This window comes from Macaca thibetana, chromosome 11 (assembly GCF_024542745.1).
Source record: "Macaca thibetana thibetana isolate TM-01 chromosome 11, ASM2454274v1, whole genome shotgun sequence".
Lineage (NCBI taxonomy): Eukaryota > Metazoa > Chordata > Mammalia > Primates > Cercopithecidae > Macaca > Macaca thibetana.
The window spans coordinates 2283184-2299737 of NC_065588.1; the positions used below are offsets into that span (position 1 = coordinate 2283184).

General features: G+C 46.9%; 1 long non-coding RNA gene across 47 annotated transcripts; it reads left to right on the forward strand.

Moving 5' to 3' along the window:
* The first annotated feature begins 10228 nt into the window (after positions 1-10228).
* LOC126930259 (uncharacterized) lies at positions 10229-15062 on the forward strand. 47 transcript variants are annotated; one of them, XR_007717514.1, is made up of 5 exons: positions 10229-12667; positions 12716-12761; positions 12923-12972; positions 13004-13072; positions 13169-15062. It is a non-coding gene; the product is annotated as an uncharacterized LOC126930259 (long non-coding RNA). The 47 variants fall into 47 exon arrangements; XR_007717505.1 differs by having other exon boundaries at positions 12739-12830; positions 12927-12949; positions 13027-13072; XR_007717509.1 differs by having other exon boundaries at positions 12739-12761.
* The last annotated feature ends 1492 nt before the right edge of the window (positions 15063-16554 follow it).

Here is a 16554-nt window from a genome sequence, read left to right on the forward strand (position 1 = left end):
ACTTTTCAGTTGGTGGACTCCTTAAAGATTATGTTCGTATTCCTTTAAAATAGTAATTGCTTTGTTTCCTCAAGAGCCAAGATCCATCCAGTCCCTAAATCAAATTCTCAACTAAAATCAGAAGGTTTAAGATACAGTTATTTTAAGTGCTGCATACTCTTAAAAATGTGTGTCTGGTTATGTTGTGTATATAAGTGGCTCATATCAGAGATGCAGCAAGTCAAGCTATATAAAATTCCGTAACACATGCCAGAGAGGGAAGGAGGGGATAGAAAGAGAGAGAGAGAGAGAGTGGGGGTGGGGGAGAGATTGAAAGAGAGAAAGAGATGCTTATCCTTTTCTCCAGGAGAGGCTCGAATTTTACTTTCAACCGGTTTCTAAAAATGGCAGATACAAAGTAAGAAAACAAATGTATCTGTTGCAGGAAGGAAGGAAGGACAGAGAGGGGAATCTGATCTTCAGCTTGATGTGATATGTTTCTATCTGAATGCTTTTGCAACAGAACATCTGGGAGGCAAGTGAGAACTGGGGTATGCCCATGTTTCAACAGTTTCCTTAGGGTCACAGAGCTTTATTTCCCAGGGCTGTGATAGAAAATATGAACTCTTTCCATCGTTGGGAGTTGAGGAAGGGGTAGGCTGAAGCAGTGACGTATGTAACAGTGCGTGCCATCAGTGGGATGTGATGATAGTGCTTATCACAATAGCTTTAAGACTTACGCCCTCTTTCTTTGGAGACACGTAAATAGCGAGCCTTGTTTCTCTTTCCTAGGAGGAAGCCTGGGATTGATGTTGGTACCTCCATCCTGAAGTCTGGGAAATGGGTGGGGGGTTTGTTGACTCACGTTTGTAAGTGGATTTTAACCCAGTTCACACGGTGCTTGTGCTGACGCCGACATTTTGTGTTGCCTGATCTGGAAGTCGAGGCAAACATTACCAATGTTAGACTGGCAGCATGTCAGAGGACAGAGTCCACGTTTCAAAGTTTAGAAACATTTCATTGACCAAAGTGTATTAGAGAAAAAAGCGTGAAGTTAATATTTTCATTCAGTCATTCAGTCATGCAATGTACCTTTCTTAATCATCTGCCAGGACCCCAGCACATTGCTGGAGGCTGTATTTGGGGGCAGACTGAAGCTAGGTGCAGTGTCATCTCCTCTCTGGTAACTCCTTTTCAATGGAATCTGCAGCTATAACTGGTATTTAGTGCCAAAGAGAAGGAAGGAAGTATACAGGTGGGCAAGCTGGGATTATGTGAGTCAAAATGGTTATAGTGATGGAGGAACTATCTCTTTTGATGCATTTAGCAGAAAGGGACATAGAGCATTCCAGAGTTCTGTTCTCCAGTTAGTGTTGGGACTGACTTTTCTTTGTTCTGTGGTCAAGGAAGGCCCGACTGAAAACCCAGGAATCAAGGTGGGTGTTTGCATGAAGGTCCCTTCAGCGTCAGCAATGAGAGCAGTAAATCAGGCAGAGTTCCCTGAATTAGGAGTCCTCCCAGGCTGTCAGGTCAAGGTCAGATTTAATTTGGGATTTTGTAGTTTACAGGATGCTACCCACTTCCTTACACCTGGCAGTAACCATGTGCCAGCAGCTTATCAGATTGGTCCAGGCTGTGCCTGGTGGTGAGAACGTCAGGTTTTGTGGGCACATGGCTTCACCAGGAGAGGTCTGGAGTGTCTCATGTTGGTAGAGAAGGAGTATGTCCGTGGACTTTAACTTCTCTACAGGCAACACCAAAGGCAAACTTGATAGCTCTTGCTGCTGTAGTTTTGTAAATCTATGACCCTCTGTTGAGGCCTCTTTAACTCTAGCAGCGTTATGCATCTTTATGATTAATTCGGTAGGACCCCACCAGCAGATTCTCCTTCTTCCAAGAATGTAAAGTCATTCATGCAGGTTTGGTCTTGCTTGGAGGTTGGGGCTTGGGGGGACATGAGCAGGGCTTGCCCTCACATTCCCAGTCATTTGGCTCCTTTTTCCTTTCACCTGTCACTCTTTCTGCTTCTGCTTCTTTTTTTTTTTTTTTTTTTTTTTTTGAGACAGAGTCTTTTGCTCTTGTCTCCCAGGTGGGAGTGCAATGGCGCAATCTCGGCTCACTGCAACCTCCGCCTCCTGGGTTCAAGCGATTCTCCTGCCTCAGCCTCCCGAGTAGCTGGGACTATAGGCACCCACCACCACTCCTGGCTAATCTTTTTTGTATTTTTAGTAGAGATGGGGTTTCACCATATTGGCCAGGCTAGTCTTGAACTCCTGACCTCAGGTGATCCACCCGCCTTGGCCTCCCAAAGTGTTGGAATTACAGGCATGAGCCTCCGTGCCTGGCCTCTTTCTGCTACTTTTAAGTTATTCACACAAGCTTGGAGGACTAGAGACAGGAGCTGGTATTTGGATCAATGGCTGGGTAATCCAGAGCAGTCAAAGAACCAAGAAATTATTAATATTTTGTTCCGGATTATATGTTTTTATGAGGTGATGGTGAAAGAAAGAATGAATTTTGTTTCCTAAATGTGTGCTTCTTACACTGAAAGCAAAATTAGCCACTGTTTGCATTTCCTGAGCACTCATCAGCCTGTGGTAGAGAGAAAGAACTCAAAGGAAAGTGTGATTGCAAGGAAAGAAACCAGGAATCCAGTGGTTGCCGCTCACTTCATTCAATATATAGATCCAGATTATTACCTATTATCTGAATTAAACAACTTTTACTTTAGAGAGATCATGCAGGTTCTGTGTTTGAGGAAATCTTATGATTGCTTATAAAGGAAATGATTGCCACCAAAATTTTGGATTTTAACTGATCTGATCTGCTTAAAGCATGACACCTGCATACTTGCTAACTTATTTTTTGAGAATAGAGAGTTAGATAAGGAATAGGATTCAGTCCTTAGAATGCAGAGCTTATAGTTTGAGAAAGAGATGTATTTGATTTAGGCCAGATATTTGTACTGTTAATATCTTCATTGTTTTATCTAGAATGTTGGCTTCATTATGCTTGAGTCAGTTGCCCCTTCCTCTCTCCCTCTTTCCTCTGTGTATTTACTGCACACTGACTAAGTGTCTGGGGTGACAGCAGATGCTGCGGTCATAAGGGTGACCAGTTAGACATGATTTCTGCCTTCATGGAGCTTACAGGCTGGTGGGAGGGATGGACAGAGGAAGCACAGAACTGGACACCATGCATTTTCTCCTCTGACATCAAGCCGAACTGGAAGATCCTGAAAATAATTCTATTGCATGTCCCTTGGAGATATTAACAAATTGCTCAGTGATTTTGATTGTTGAAATCTCCTCCTGTTGGGAATTGTTATCCCAGAGGCTCCTCTGGTTCCTCAGTGGTAGCACAGTTATAAAAGCAACCAGGAACTGTCCGTGTGCCCAGTCTAGGCTCCTGACTCCCACAGATGCCTCTGGGGCGGGGGCCCGGCTAAGTATTTTCCAGGAGAGAAGTGGTCAGTCAGGAGCCAGCGCCTGCCATTTCCCGTTCTTTCAGAGCCAAGGAGCTGGACGGGCATCTGACAGCGTGGAAGGGCCCTGCTCCGACCTGGAGCTGAGGTTAACACTTCAGGTCAGCAACTTCCTAAGGGAAGGAAAAATCCCTCCCAGGTGTTACTTTGAGCTTTCTCTGGTGCTGCTTATTGCTGGCCTTCAGATTTTGGCCACTACTATCTTCGGGTACTGTTCTCTCTGCCTCCCTTGGAGAGGTGACCTTCCCCTTCTGTGCAGGGCACTGTCTTTCCCGTGTGGGCTTCCAGGGCTGGGGTGAGGAGGAGGCGGCAAGATTATTGCCTGTTACACATGGACATCTAGACGGGGGAAGAAACATAACAGCTTTATTTTTAGGCTTTGCTAATTCTCACTCTTCTCCTAGTTCGCTGCTACCTGGCAACAGCTTATTGTCATGGCAACACCGATGTTAATGAGTGAAACTCTCAGTGTGTCTGCTTTCCTGGTGCTCTCACAGACACTGTGTGGAGCTATCTTTCTGGCCATCAGAGGCTAAACGCTAGGCTCCCTTCCCCTCTGCAGGCCTCCCGGGCCCCGGGCCCCGTCCACAGAGGAAAGGCACGGAGGCAGCGTTGACAAGGGATTTATGGCGTTGCTTACACAGTCCCAGCTTCCCCTCTCTACACAGATGGGCTGCTGGCTCTCGCACTGCCCCTCCTCCCGCAGTCTATCCCTCCACATTTTTAAGCAGCAGCTGTAGCCCGTTTTCTCATGTTTGGGGCACCTCGAGATTCGAGCAGGTTTTTATGGCACCTTCTCTGCAGTTGATCAGCAGGGCTGAATCGCGAGTTTTGAGAGAGGAGATTTGTGGCTGGAACTGGCGCTCACATTGTGGAGGGAAGACCTGTACCTTCAGCCCTTAGACTGAGAGTCAATAACTCCACCATAGCTTCTTGTCGTGCTTCCCTGACGTCTGTCACTCAAGGGTGCCTTCGCAGCATTCCAATAACTTGGGAGGAAGAGCAGGCAGCCTCTGCTCCAGCCTCCTCGTGCCTCAGTTTGTCCATCTCTAAAGCAGCGCGTACCTGAAACTGGGTGGCCCTTCAGTTGGCGCTGCTGAGGAGGAGTTCGTGTGAAGTACTCTGGGCTCCTGCTCACCATTTCTATGATGTGGGTGACTTGCTCCACCCCTCTGCGACCCCACTTCTCACTGGTAGATAAGGGTAGTAACAGTACCTACCTCAGAGTGTCGTTGTCGGACTCCAACCAGATACATATGTGTCCAGGGCTCATAATAGAATCACGGTTCAGTAAATCTTAGTTCTTATTACGTGTGGTCATTATTCAGTCTTCACACTGATCTCATGAACTAAGGACTGCTATTATTCTTGAATTACAAAGAAGGAAACTGAAGCATGGAGAGGTTGAGCAACTGCCAAGGTCGCTGGAAGCGACATGAAACCTAGGCATGCCCTGGGCCACCACACTGCACACTGCAAGGTGAGCCTGAAGGGGATGGCCCTGTATGCCCTCAGTGACTGCTCCCTGTTCCGGGGAGGTGGGTCCAGGGCCCGAGGAGTGTGCCTGAGCACCTTGCACTCCTTGGATAAGAGGTGCTATGTGAACACAGAGTTCCCAACATAATTTTTTTTTTTTGAGGGACTCCCACTATGTCACCCAGACTGGAGTGCAATGGTGGGTCTCAGCTCACTGAAACCTCCACCCCTTGGGTTCAAGAGATTTTCTTGCCTCAGCCTCCCGCGTAGCTGGGATTACAGGCACATGCCAACACACTCAGCTAATTTTTTGCAGTTTTAGGAGAGACAGGGTTTCACCACGTTGGCCAGGCTGGTCTGGAACTCCTGACCTCAAGTGATCCACCTGCCTCAGCCTCCCAAAGTGCTGGGATTATAGACATGAGCCACCATGCCTGGCCACCATCATTGTTAAGTGTGACCTCCAGAGGGGTGTCGTTCAGCTGCTGTGGCCCATCATGAGGCCAGCACTGCTCTACCAGGCTCTTTAACGAGCAATGGAGTAAAAACTGCAGCCACCTCTGTGTAACCCTAACCTCTTCCTTAGGATGCGGTCCCTGGCGAACACCTCTCGATTGGGCTAAGGAAGCCACTTATTTACTGTGCTAGTTCATCCAAAGCTTTCAGCAACGTGTAACAGCTTTACTTTTCTTTTTTCAGAGTAACAGTCCTTTTAATTTTTCTATGTATCTTTTAAAAAGGTAGCACATACACATGGTATAAAGTCAAAAATATGCAAAAGGGTATATAGTGATAAGTCTCTCTTCTCCCTTGTCCCAGCCCCCCGGTGCCTCCCCTGCAAGGAGGTCTGTCCATCAGTAAAGCATAAACATGTATATTGATTTGTAAACCTCTGATGGGAACACTGATACATTCTGTCCTGCATGATGTTTTGTTTTTTCCACTTAACAGTGTGTCTGAGAAACTGCTCCATATCAATTCACAATCTATGAGGGTGACTTCATTCATATTCAACAGACACCTCAAAAATCTTATTGTTTTCCAGGTAAATGAGGTCAAGTATGTGAATCATTGAGGTCAAGTATGTGAATCACTGTGAAATATGCTTAAGAAAGCCTAACTGCTGGTAATAAGTTAATAATACTGAACAAATATTATCACCATGATAATAATACCGGGATTCTTTTTAATCCATGATACAGTTTTTTACGTCTCGTTTTAAAGCTGAAACCTGAAGTCATGGAGCTAAAAATGTCCCTGAGCCGCAGTTTGAACCTGAGTCTGTCTGTCTTCCATCCCTCTGTCGGTTTGCCTGCGCCGCACTCCTTCTCTTATAGAAATGTGCTCGGAGTGGGTCTTGGCCACAGCATGGCCGTAGGCGTTGAGTCCTGGGAGTTCCCATGATGCTGTAATTCAGCGACAGCATCACAACACAGTTCTCATTACTGCCAGCCCTCCTTCCTGTCTTCCCTGTAGGCCCGGCACTCATCCACAGGCAGACACTTCTAGTGAGCGCACACGGCTGATGGACATGTGAGGTTCCTTTGATCCCATCCCTTCTAGTCTATGCTTCTGCTTCGTTACCTAGAAAGTGTGCAGCCATGTGTCATCTCCGCCAAAAGAAGTACTCAAGAAGAGAGAAGAGGAATGTTCAGTGTTTTCTCCCCACGTCCCCTTTTCCCCCAGCGAGGCAGAGGGGCTCTCTCTGGCTTTGGACTGGAGCACCTCATGGGTGTGAAGTCAGGAGGAGCCAGAGGCAGTGAGGACCTGCATTGCAGCGGGTGTGTTGGAGGGCTGAGCAAACGTGCGCTGCATGAGATGGGGAAACGAAGCCGTGTTTGCCGGCATATCTGGGGTTCCCTGGTCACTGAGACATCAGAGACATGTCAATCTGAGTCCCTTTGCTTGGATTTAACCTTCTGCTATTTGTGAGTGTTCTGTTGCATTTGGTGGGGCTTCAGTTTTCATTTTCCTTGTCCTTCGCACTTCCTCGTCATTCCCTTTCCGCGAGCTTGCCCACATACTAGGATAGATCCTGGTCAGTGGATCAGGTGCTGGTGCTGAGGGCCCTGTTACCCTGATGGCTTGCTAGCTTGCCTGTGAGGGCAGAAGGGTTCTGAGTGGGGCCTGTTCCTCTGGATGGGATGCGCTCTCCCTCTTCCTAGGCTTGGTTCCTCTCCTTCCTCGGGGCCTGACTCCTCCAGCTCATGCTCTTGTCTTTCCTCAGAGCTCCTACTACAGTCCCTGTGCCCAATACCGTTGACACTTTTACATCAGCATTGCATGTGGACATAAAAGGGCACTGCAGCCAGTCCCCTGTGGAGGACTCAGGATGTCCCAGCCCTCCAGGGACAGGCTCCAAGGTAGGCCTGGCAGAGGGAAGGACCATGTTCTCTCCCAAACGGGCCAGTCCTTGGAGCTGCTGCCATGGCTTGAGCTCCCAATACCCTGTTTGGAGGGCTCTTTGCAAAGAGGCAGAAGAGCCCCAAGGTGAGTTGAAGGGCCCTGGAGCCCCAGGCCTGCCTGCCTGGGGAGCAGCTGATGGTGAATCTGTGTCCTAGAATACGCCCTGCTGCTGCCAGTGTCACGTCGGCCGTGGTTGTGACATTTCTGACAAAGATGCTTGTGGAACTCGTCCTGTTCTCCAAGTCACTGTGCTGCCCATCAGTTAACGTGCTCTGCTGTCAAGAACACAAGAACCAGAGAGAAAGCACACGCAGCAGAGATGTGTCCTAGGGTGTTAGAGGAGGGAACCCCATCACAGATGAAAATTAGCAAAGACAGAACTGGGCAGAACCACCAAAGGTCCCTGGGGCATGCCAATTAAGTAGCTGGGAGTCTCGGGCAAGAGCGAGGGGGAGGCCAGGGCTTAGGGATGAAATGTGAGCATGGGGAGGGGCCTCTTGAGCAGGCTCAGTGCCTTAGTCGGGCACTGGATATGGACTGGGACCACATCTTCTGGCCCCTCTTATTGTCCCTACTGCCTTGAAAGGACTAGATTATAATACCTGAAGGACGGAGTAGGCCTGGAAACACTTCCCTAACTGCTTACTCATATCAACATTCCTTCCAAGAAAGAAGCAGGCACACGGTCCACAATTAGAGATAAAAGCCTTCAACTGGAGGAGGTAAGGCCGTGGAGCAAATGTTTCAGTTGAAATGCAGTCAGTCAAACAACTAGAGCAATTGACTGGTTATCAAACCCTTCTGGGCTTTGATGGGAGGAAAGAAGAGGAATTACTCATAAGGCAGAGATTTCTTAAATAAAGGCAAGGGCCCGCAGAAGAAGAGGCTTCAGGACACTGATTCTTACTCTTGTCTGTACAGTAGAATAATCTGGGCAGCCTTTTAAAAATACTCAATTCCTCTGCCTCAACTCAGAGGAGTTCTGATTCAGTGGGTTTCATAGGGCTGGGTCATCAGCATTTTTTAAAAGCACCCCTAGGTGATTCTGATATGCAGCCAGGGTTGAGAACCACTGGTTTAGAGGTGTTTAAAGACAGAAGGCAAAATGTGTAGACTCCAGCACAGAATTTGCTGTTTTCCAGGCTGACACCAATAGAAAGCCTATCCTGATTTTAATTCACAGTGGCACATTCTAAAAGTATACTCCAGGATTTAAAAAGTCTAGGGACTTTCGGAAATATTTGTTTGCCCATGTTCACATCAACATTATTCATAATGGCCCAAAAGCAGATGCAATGCAAGTATTCATCCATGGATAAATGGATAAACAGGATGGGGTATATACATACAATGGAATATCATTCGGCCTTAAAAAGGATGGAAAATCTGATACATGCGACAACATGGATGAACCTTGAGAACACTATGCTAAATAAAATAAGCCAGACACAAAAGGAGAAATATGGTATGATTCCACTTATATGAGATACCCAGAATAGACAAATTTATAGAGACAGAAGTAGAATGGTGGTTGCCAGGGGCTGGTGGAGGGGGAAATATGGAGCTGTTGTTTAATGGGTACCAGATTTCAGTTTTTCAAGAATAGCAAAGTGTTCTGGAGATGGATGGAGGTGATGGTTAAACAACAATGTAAATGTTTTTGATGCTACTAAATTGTACACTTAAAAATGGTTAGGATTGTAAAATTTATGTTACATGTATATATTTTACCACAACCTAAAAAATTAATTTCAGATCAATGAGAATCATCTATTTTAATATTTTAGAAAAACAGAAATTTATACAGGAGAAAATTTAAAAATTACCACTTGGTATCTAGATGTATTCTTTCTCTGTGTGTGCTTAATCATGCAAATACATACACACATTGAATGTTACTTTCTATGATGGCTTGCAATCTGAGTTTTCATTTGTACTTGATTTGGTTTAATCCTTGTTTCTTTACAGAGATGGTTCCATCTCAAGGGTGGAGTAAGTCAGGTGACGTGGTAGGTAGGCATCCTAACATATCCATATAGCCAGCTTTGAAATCAAACAGTACTGGGTTCAAATTGCACCTGTCACGTTCACGATCGGTGTGACCTTGGGCCTCATTCTGAGCCCAAGTGTCCTTATTTCAGGCTTGTTTGGGAAGTTAGAGATAACTTAGGTGCCAGGTCCCTGCTCAGGCCCTCGGGAAATGGGAGCTGTAACTGCGGAGTCACTGGAGACTTCCACGGACACTTCTATGGACTTGAGATAGATATTCAGTCTCCACTTATACCCCCTGTCTAACTTAGGAGCGAGCTTCAGAGAAGCCCTGATCTGAGATTCAGGAAGTCACCAGGGCTGCCACATGGTGCTGTGACCTTGGCAACACCAGGTTCTTTCTAGGTCTCTGTTACTACATTTACAAAGTGAGCACATTGGGTTTTGGGGTCTCTGGGTTCCTCCCACCTCCCTACTGTAGCATCCTTTGCTTCTCCATAGCCTCTCACTCCCTGGGATGATGCAGAGCCCTCAGTGGATGTCCAGTAAATGTTTTTTTTTTTTTTTTTTTTTTTTTTTTTTTTTTTTTTTTTTTTTTTTTTTTTTTGAGACGGAGTCTCGCTCTGTCGCCCAGGCTGGGGTGCAGTGGCCGGATCTCAGCTCACTGCAAGCTCCGCCTCCCGGGTTCACGCCATTCTCCGGCCTCAGCCTCCCGAGTAGCTGGGACTACAGGTGCCCGCCACCTCGCCTGGCTAGTTTTTTGTATTTTTTAGTAGAGACGGGGTTTCACCGTGTTAGCCAGGATGGTCTCGATCTCCTGACCTCGTGATCCGCCCGTCTCAGCCTCCCAAAGTGCTGGGATTACAGGCTTGAGCCACCGCGCCCGGCCCAGTAAATGTTTATTGACAACGAGGCTCCTGCAGGTTAATCATCAGCAACATGCAACAATATCCCAGATATGACCAGCTCCCTCCAAAGAGGGAAACCTGCTTTTTGGCAAACTCATTGACTTTCCTTCAGGAAGTTAATTTCTGGTGGTGAAGCACCATATTCTGCAGGAGCTTGGATAGGCTGTGCTGGAAAGACAGGGATGTTTTCCCTCAAGGCAGTGCATGGGGCAGAGGGGGCAAAACTCCCTTTTTTATTCCTGTAGTGCTTGTACTGGGGCAGAGGAAGCAGATGGGTTACCAAGAGCATGGAAAGAAGTCTTACGTCCAGCCTAGAGCTCAGCACATCTTTCAGTTGCCAAATGGAAGGTCTCTCTGTGGCAACGCCGGGGAGGAAAATTGAGTTAGACTGGCTTGTTCCAAATAAAATGCTATATTTAATTTCACTCTGGGAAACATTTGATGTCCGGGCTACTGTAATATGTGAAATAGATTTAAGAAGATCCTTTTTTTTTGTTAGAACAACAGAAAATACAAAACAGAGAGGTCCTGAAATCAGTTGCAGGTTGCACGTAGGGATCTGATCATTTCGGTGTGGTTTTTAATCATCTGGCAGCTGCTGGTCAAGGGTTGACTAGTAGGTATCTAGCAGCCTGAGTGTCACTGTACATGTTGAATCTGTCTCAATAGTTCAGCCTCTGAAATGCCTTTCAAGTTAAACCAAGGCACTCGGCGCAGGAATGGGAAACTGTCAGTTTGTAAATCTGGGATGTGCATTTGTGTGCTTGACATGTGGAAGGGAAGGGCTGAGTATGAACCAATGCCGAGTTAGATCAGCAAATATGTATCTGACTGTAGGATCTAAAAATCAGCCAGATAGAGTCCCATCTCCAGAACTGCTGTCCCTTTTATGAGGGTCATAAGCGCCGTGGCTGCTGGATGCTTCTCCCGCTTTGTGGAGCTCTGCCCTGGTGCATTTCTGGGCTAACTGGCCATGCAGGAATTTGGGGAAGGAACTCACAGACCTACTCCACTTTTCACATTGCTCCTATCCCTTCGGGCTTCCACCTGTTTCCTTCCTGACTCTCCTGTTATTTTTTGGTGTGAGGTCAGAAAAAGCTCTTCACCGCTCTTCTGCCTTCATTCATTTACCATTCAGAGGACCTCACTGAAGTGGAGAGACCAACAGATAGGGCTGCCAACTCAACCCTGGAAATGCTCCTTTCTCATTTTACCTGGCCAACTAGGAACCAAGTGTTTTATTTTGTCTATTTATTTAAAAAAAATACAGAATGAAGTATTTTTGGGTACTGTGCCACTCTTCTGGGCTGTAAGTAGAAAAGAACAAGTATATACTTGTCCAGCTTTTCCTGTTAGACCCTCAGAGGAAGAAGCTCCAGCCCATAACCTGTGAGGCTTTATCCCTTGTGATTATGTGAATTAGAGAGAGAAGCTAATCTTTTTGAATGACTATGAAAGTTTCTCTGTGGAGTACCTGAAACCCTGGAAACACTTGCTTTCACACACACTGAGGGCACCCTTATATGTGGAAAGAATTTCAGAGGCCAGGTGTCAGGAGAGGCCCTGGAAGAGTAAGGAAGTACAAGCAGCTTTTGGTGGGATCTAGAGGCCTGTGACCCAGGCAGAGGAGGGCCCAGGAGGTAGGCAGTCCTTGAAGAGCACTCTCTGATGTTGGTTCACCTCTCTGACATTGAAGTTGTCATGAGAACCCAAGCTGCTCTCCATGGTAGAAAGGATTTCCTCTTCCTCAGACACTGAGGGAAATGGTTCTTTGCATCCTGCATCCAGAGACAGCACAAGACGGTGGAAGTGGTCAGGGACCGGCATCTGGGCTTCCTCGTTCTCCAACTGGCAGTGCTGTGGGGTCCCTGGGCAATTGTACAGAAAGCACATATATAGAGTCAGATAGATATGTGTTGGAATACTGACACAATTCATAGCTTCCTCTGCTCAACTCCTGTGAGCTGAGCTTAATTCATAGCTCTCTGAACCTCAGTTTCCTTATCTGTACAAGTGGGAATGATGATACTGCAGAGTTGTGAGGCCTGTGCATGCTAATGCATGTGATACACCAGCTACAGTGCTGGCTCCCTGGTAAGGCTCAGGCATAGGGAACTGGTTCAAGCATTGCCTCTGCCCTCCTGTGGGCAGAGGGGTGCTGATACTAGCTGTGAAGGGGTGCTGATACTAGGTGTGAAGGGGTGCTGACACTAGGTGTGAAGGGATGCTGACACTAGGTGTGAAGGGGTGCTGACACTAGGTGTGAAGGGGTGCTGACACTAGGTGTGAAGGGGTGCTGGCACTAGGTGTGAAGGGGTGCTGATATTTGGTAGGTGTGAAGGGGTGCTGATATTTGGTGTGAAGAGGTGCTGACACTAGGTGTGAAGGGGTGCTGACACTAGGTGTGAAGGGGTGCTGGCACTAGGTGTGAAGAGGTACTGACATATTTGGTGTGAAGGGGTGCTGACACTAGGTGTGAAGGGGTGCTGACACTAGGTGTGAAGGGGTGCTGATACTAGGTGTGAAGGGGTGCTGACACTAGGTGTGAAGGGGTGCTGATACTAGGTGTGAAGGGGTGCTGATACTAGGTGTGAAGGGGTACTGACACTAGGTGTGAAGAGGTACTGACACTAGGTGTGAAGGGGTGCTGACACTAGGTGTGAAGGGGTGCTGACACTAGGTAGGTGTGAAGGGGTGCTGATACTAGGTGTGAAGGGGTGCTGATACTAGGTAGGTGTGAAGGGGTGCTGATACTAGGTAGGTGTGAAGGGATGCTGACACTAGGTGTGAAGGGGTGCTGATACTAGGTGTGAAGGGGTGCTGATACTAGGTAGGTGTGAAGGGGTGCTGACACTAGGTGTGAAGAGGTACTGACACTAGGTGTGAAGGGGTGCTGATACTAGGTGTGAAGGGGTACTGACACTAGGTGTGAAGAGGTACTGACACTAGGTGTGAAGGGGTGCTGATACTAGGTGTGAAGGGGTGCTGACACTAGGTGTGAAGGGGTGCTGATACTAGGTGTGAAGGGGTGCTGATACTAGGTGTGAAGGGGTACTGACACTAGGTGTGAAGAGGTACTGACACTAGGTGTGAAGGGGTGCTGATACTAGGTGTGAAGGGGTGCTGACACTAGGTGTGAAGGGGTGCTGATACTAGGTAGGTGTGAAGGGGTGCTGATGTTAGGTTGGGTTCTCCTAGATCAGTCTGATGTAGGAGAGGCATCTTCAGCTGGAGCTTTGGGATCTGGAGTTACTGACCAGTCTGGACTCACCATTGTTCGTGGTGTCTCTTGTCTTTTTTTTTTACTTGTTTCCGGAAGGCAGCTGGCGGTAAGTTTTACATTAGATTTAGCTTGAGTATTATGCTTGGTTAGCACAATACTAAAATTATTTCCTTTTTCCTGTGCATTCATCTGTTCAACACGTATTTATCGAGGATGAACTATATGCGAGGCACTTTGACAGGCACTAATGATGCTGTGCTGAGCCAGAGTTTACATTCTCTGTGCATATGAGGGCAAGAAGAGAGGAGAGACAGAAAATGTAGGTGTAAGCAAATAAATGAGAGAGCTTCCTATTATGGTAGGTGCTATGAAAAAGAAATTAAAGAGAAACAAGCAGAGTTTTGTGGTAACCCTGCTATGGGTGGGGGTTACTTTAAGCTGGTGGTCAGGGAGGTCACCTCTGGGACCTGGAAGACAAGAAGGAGCTAGGTTTGCAAAGAAAGAGAGAAAGAGCCTTCCGGGGGAGGGCATTGCAAGTACAAAGGCCCAGAGGCAGGACAACTTTGGCATGTGTCAAAAACAGAAGAGCAAGGCTGGCACACAGTGAATGACCAGGAGGGTGCAGGTGAGCTGGTCAAAGGGTTGGCAGCGGGGGGAGGGGGAGCGCTAGATCATGACTGGTAGGGAGGTTGACGTGTCTTTTTTATTTTTAGGATATCATCATTCTGCCTGTGGATTAGAAAAGGGAGTTGGGAGGGAAGGAGAAACTGGTTGGGAGGCCAGTTGGGTAAGAGAATAGAGGCTGGCACCAGGTGCCAGCAGTGGAGGTGAGATGAATGGGCAGAATTTGGCCAGTGGGATGAATGTGAATGCTTGGGAGGCAGAGTTGCCAGGGCCTGCTGGGCAGTTGGGCAAGGAGGCCCCAAAGGATGCCAGGCAGTTGGTTCAGAATAAACATCAGCAGTGAAAGTCTTGTCAAGAGTGTTGGGAAGTTGGACATTTTCAGATACAGTTGATGGCAGTGCAGAAGTTCCACTCACCTTGGAGGGTCATTTGACAAAATGCTCAAAGGCTTCAAAATGCTCATTTCTTTTGGTTCAACAAGTCCACAGGATTTTATCCTATGGAAATAGAAATACACAAGGATTACTTACAAGTGTGTTCGTTGTAGTCTTATTTGTAATGGGGCTAAACCTGGGATAATTTAATTTCTCTCCTCTATTTTTCAATCACCAGAGGGCTGGGTAAATAAGTTAGGATGCATCCATTCAATGGAATACCATGTAGCCATTTAAATGATAACCTAGAAGGACAGTTAATGGCACATAAAGATGTTCAACTTCACTGCTAAATGAACAAATGTAGACAGTTATCTACAATATGGTCCCAAATTTTATGAGACATATAAACTATTTACATCTCATGTAAGTGTAGACAGGATATACTATACCCTGGAAGGTCTAATAGGTATACATTAGAGTGTTAATGATAAGCCAATTCAGGGAACAAAATTACAAATTATTTTATTTCATTATTTATGATTCTTCTAAATTTTCTACCATAAACATTTGAAATAAAATTTTTTTTTAAAAACCCTGTTATTGCCGGGCGCGGTGGCTCACGCCTGTAATCCCAGCACTTTGGGAGGCTGAGGTGGGCGGATCACGAGGTCAGGAGATCGAGACCATCCTGGCTAACACGGTGAAACCCCGTCTCTACTAAAAATGCAAAAAATTAGCCGGGCGAGGTGGCGGGCGCCTGTAGTCCCAGCTACTCGGGAGGCTGAGGCAGGAGAATGGCGGGAACCCGGGAGGCGGAGCTTGCAGTGAGCCGAGATCGCGCCATTGCACTCCAGCCTGGGCGACTAAGCGAGACTCTGTCTCAAAAAAAAACAAAAAACAAAAAACAAAAAAACCCTGTTATTTGAAAAAACTTGTGATGTCTTACCATGCCCAAGTATAAACTGAATAGTGAATAAATCAGTGGGCTGGTGGCCCTTCTTAATACACAGCCGTACATAGGACAACCATTTGTATTCAGAAAGTTTGTGTTGAGAAAGTCACTGGATTTGAGTCAGAGAACTTGGAGTTGGAGTCCCAGCTCAGCCATTCACTGGCTTTGTGATCTTGAACGTGACGCTTAACCTCTGACGTGCAGACCCTTGGCTGCTTCAATTTGTAGTGGGAATGAATGGTAATAATAAGAACAAGAATAATGCTTTCATGCAGTTGTGAGGATTCGATGCTAGGGAATTAGAAAGTATTTTGTGGCCGGGCGCGGTGGCTCAAGCCTGTAATCCCAGCACTTTGGGAGGCCGAGACGGGCGGATCACGAGGTCAGGAGATCGAGACCATCCTGGCTAATATGGTGAAACCCCGTCTCTACTAAAAATACAAAAAACTAGCCGGGCGAGGTGGCGGGCGCCTGTAGTCCCAGCTACTCGGGAGGCTGAGGCAGGAGAATGGCGTAAACCCGGGAGGCGGAGCTTGCAGTGAGCTGAGATCCGGCCACTGCGCTCCAGCCTGGGCGACAAAGCGAGACTCCGTCTCAAAAAAAAAAAAAAAAAAAAAAAAAAAAAAAAATATTTTGTAAGAGGAAAAGCACAATGTAAATATTAATATTCCAGGGCCCAAGTCTTTGACATGGACATGACTATGGGCACCAATAGATTTTTGGATGGATCATTTATGGTACCCTGTCGTGCCCTTTAGTGTGCATCTCATGCAACCAAATGGCCAGCTCACATCTCATCCCAAGCCCTGAATTAAGCAAGCAATCGGAACATAAGGGACAATGAGTTGTCCTGAGCGGCAGGCGGCTCTCAAATGAGGAGTTGCTTTCTCATTCACTGGAAAGCTGCCAGTGAAATGCTGCTTCAGCAGCCGCACCCAGAGCCCCTTTGATACATGGTTCAGCTGTTCTGTTACATAAACCGATTGGAAATAAACCTGCAAAGGAGTTGAGCAGGGGGAGGTGCCCACTGGAGTAAGGATGAAGGAGCGATGCACTACCTCTCCATTTAAAGGAAACATTGCTTTTTAATGGACCATAAACACTGGGATCTGAAATGTCACAATCTTTACATACTG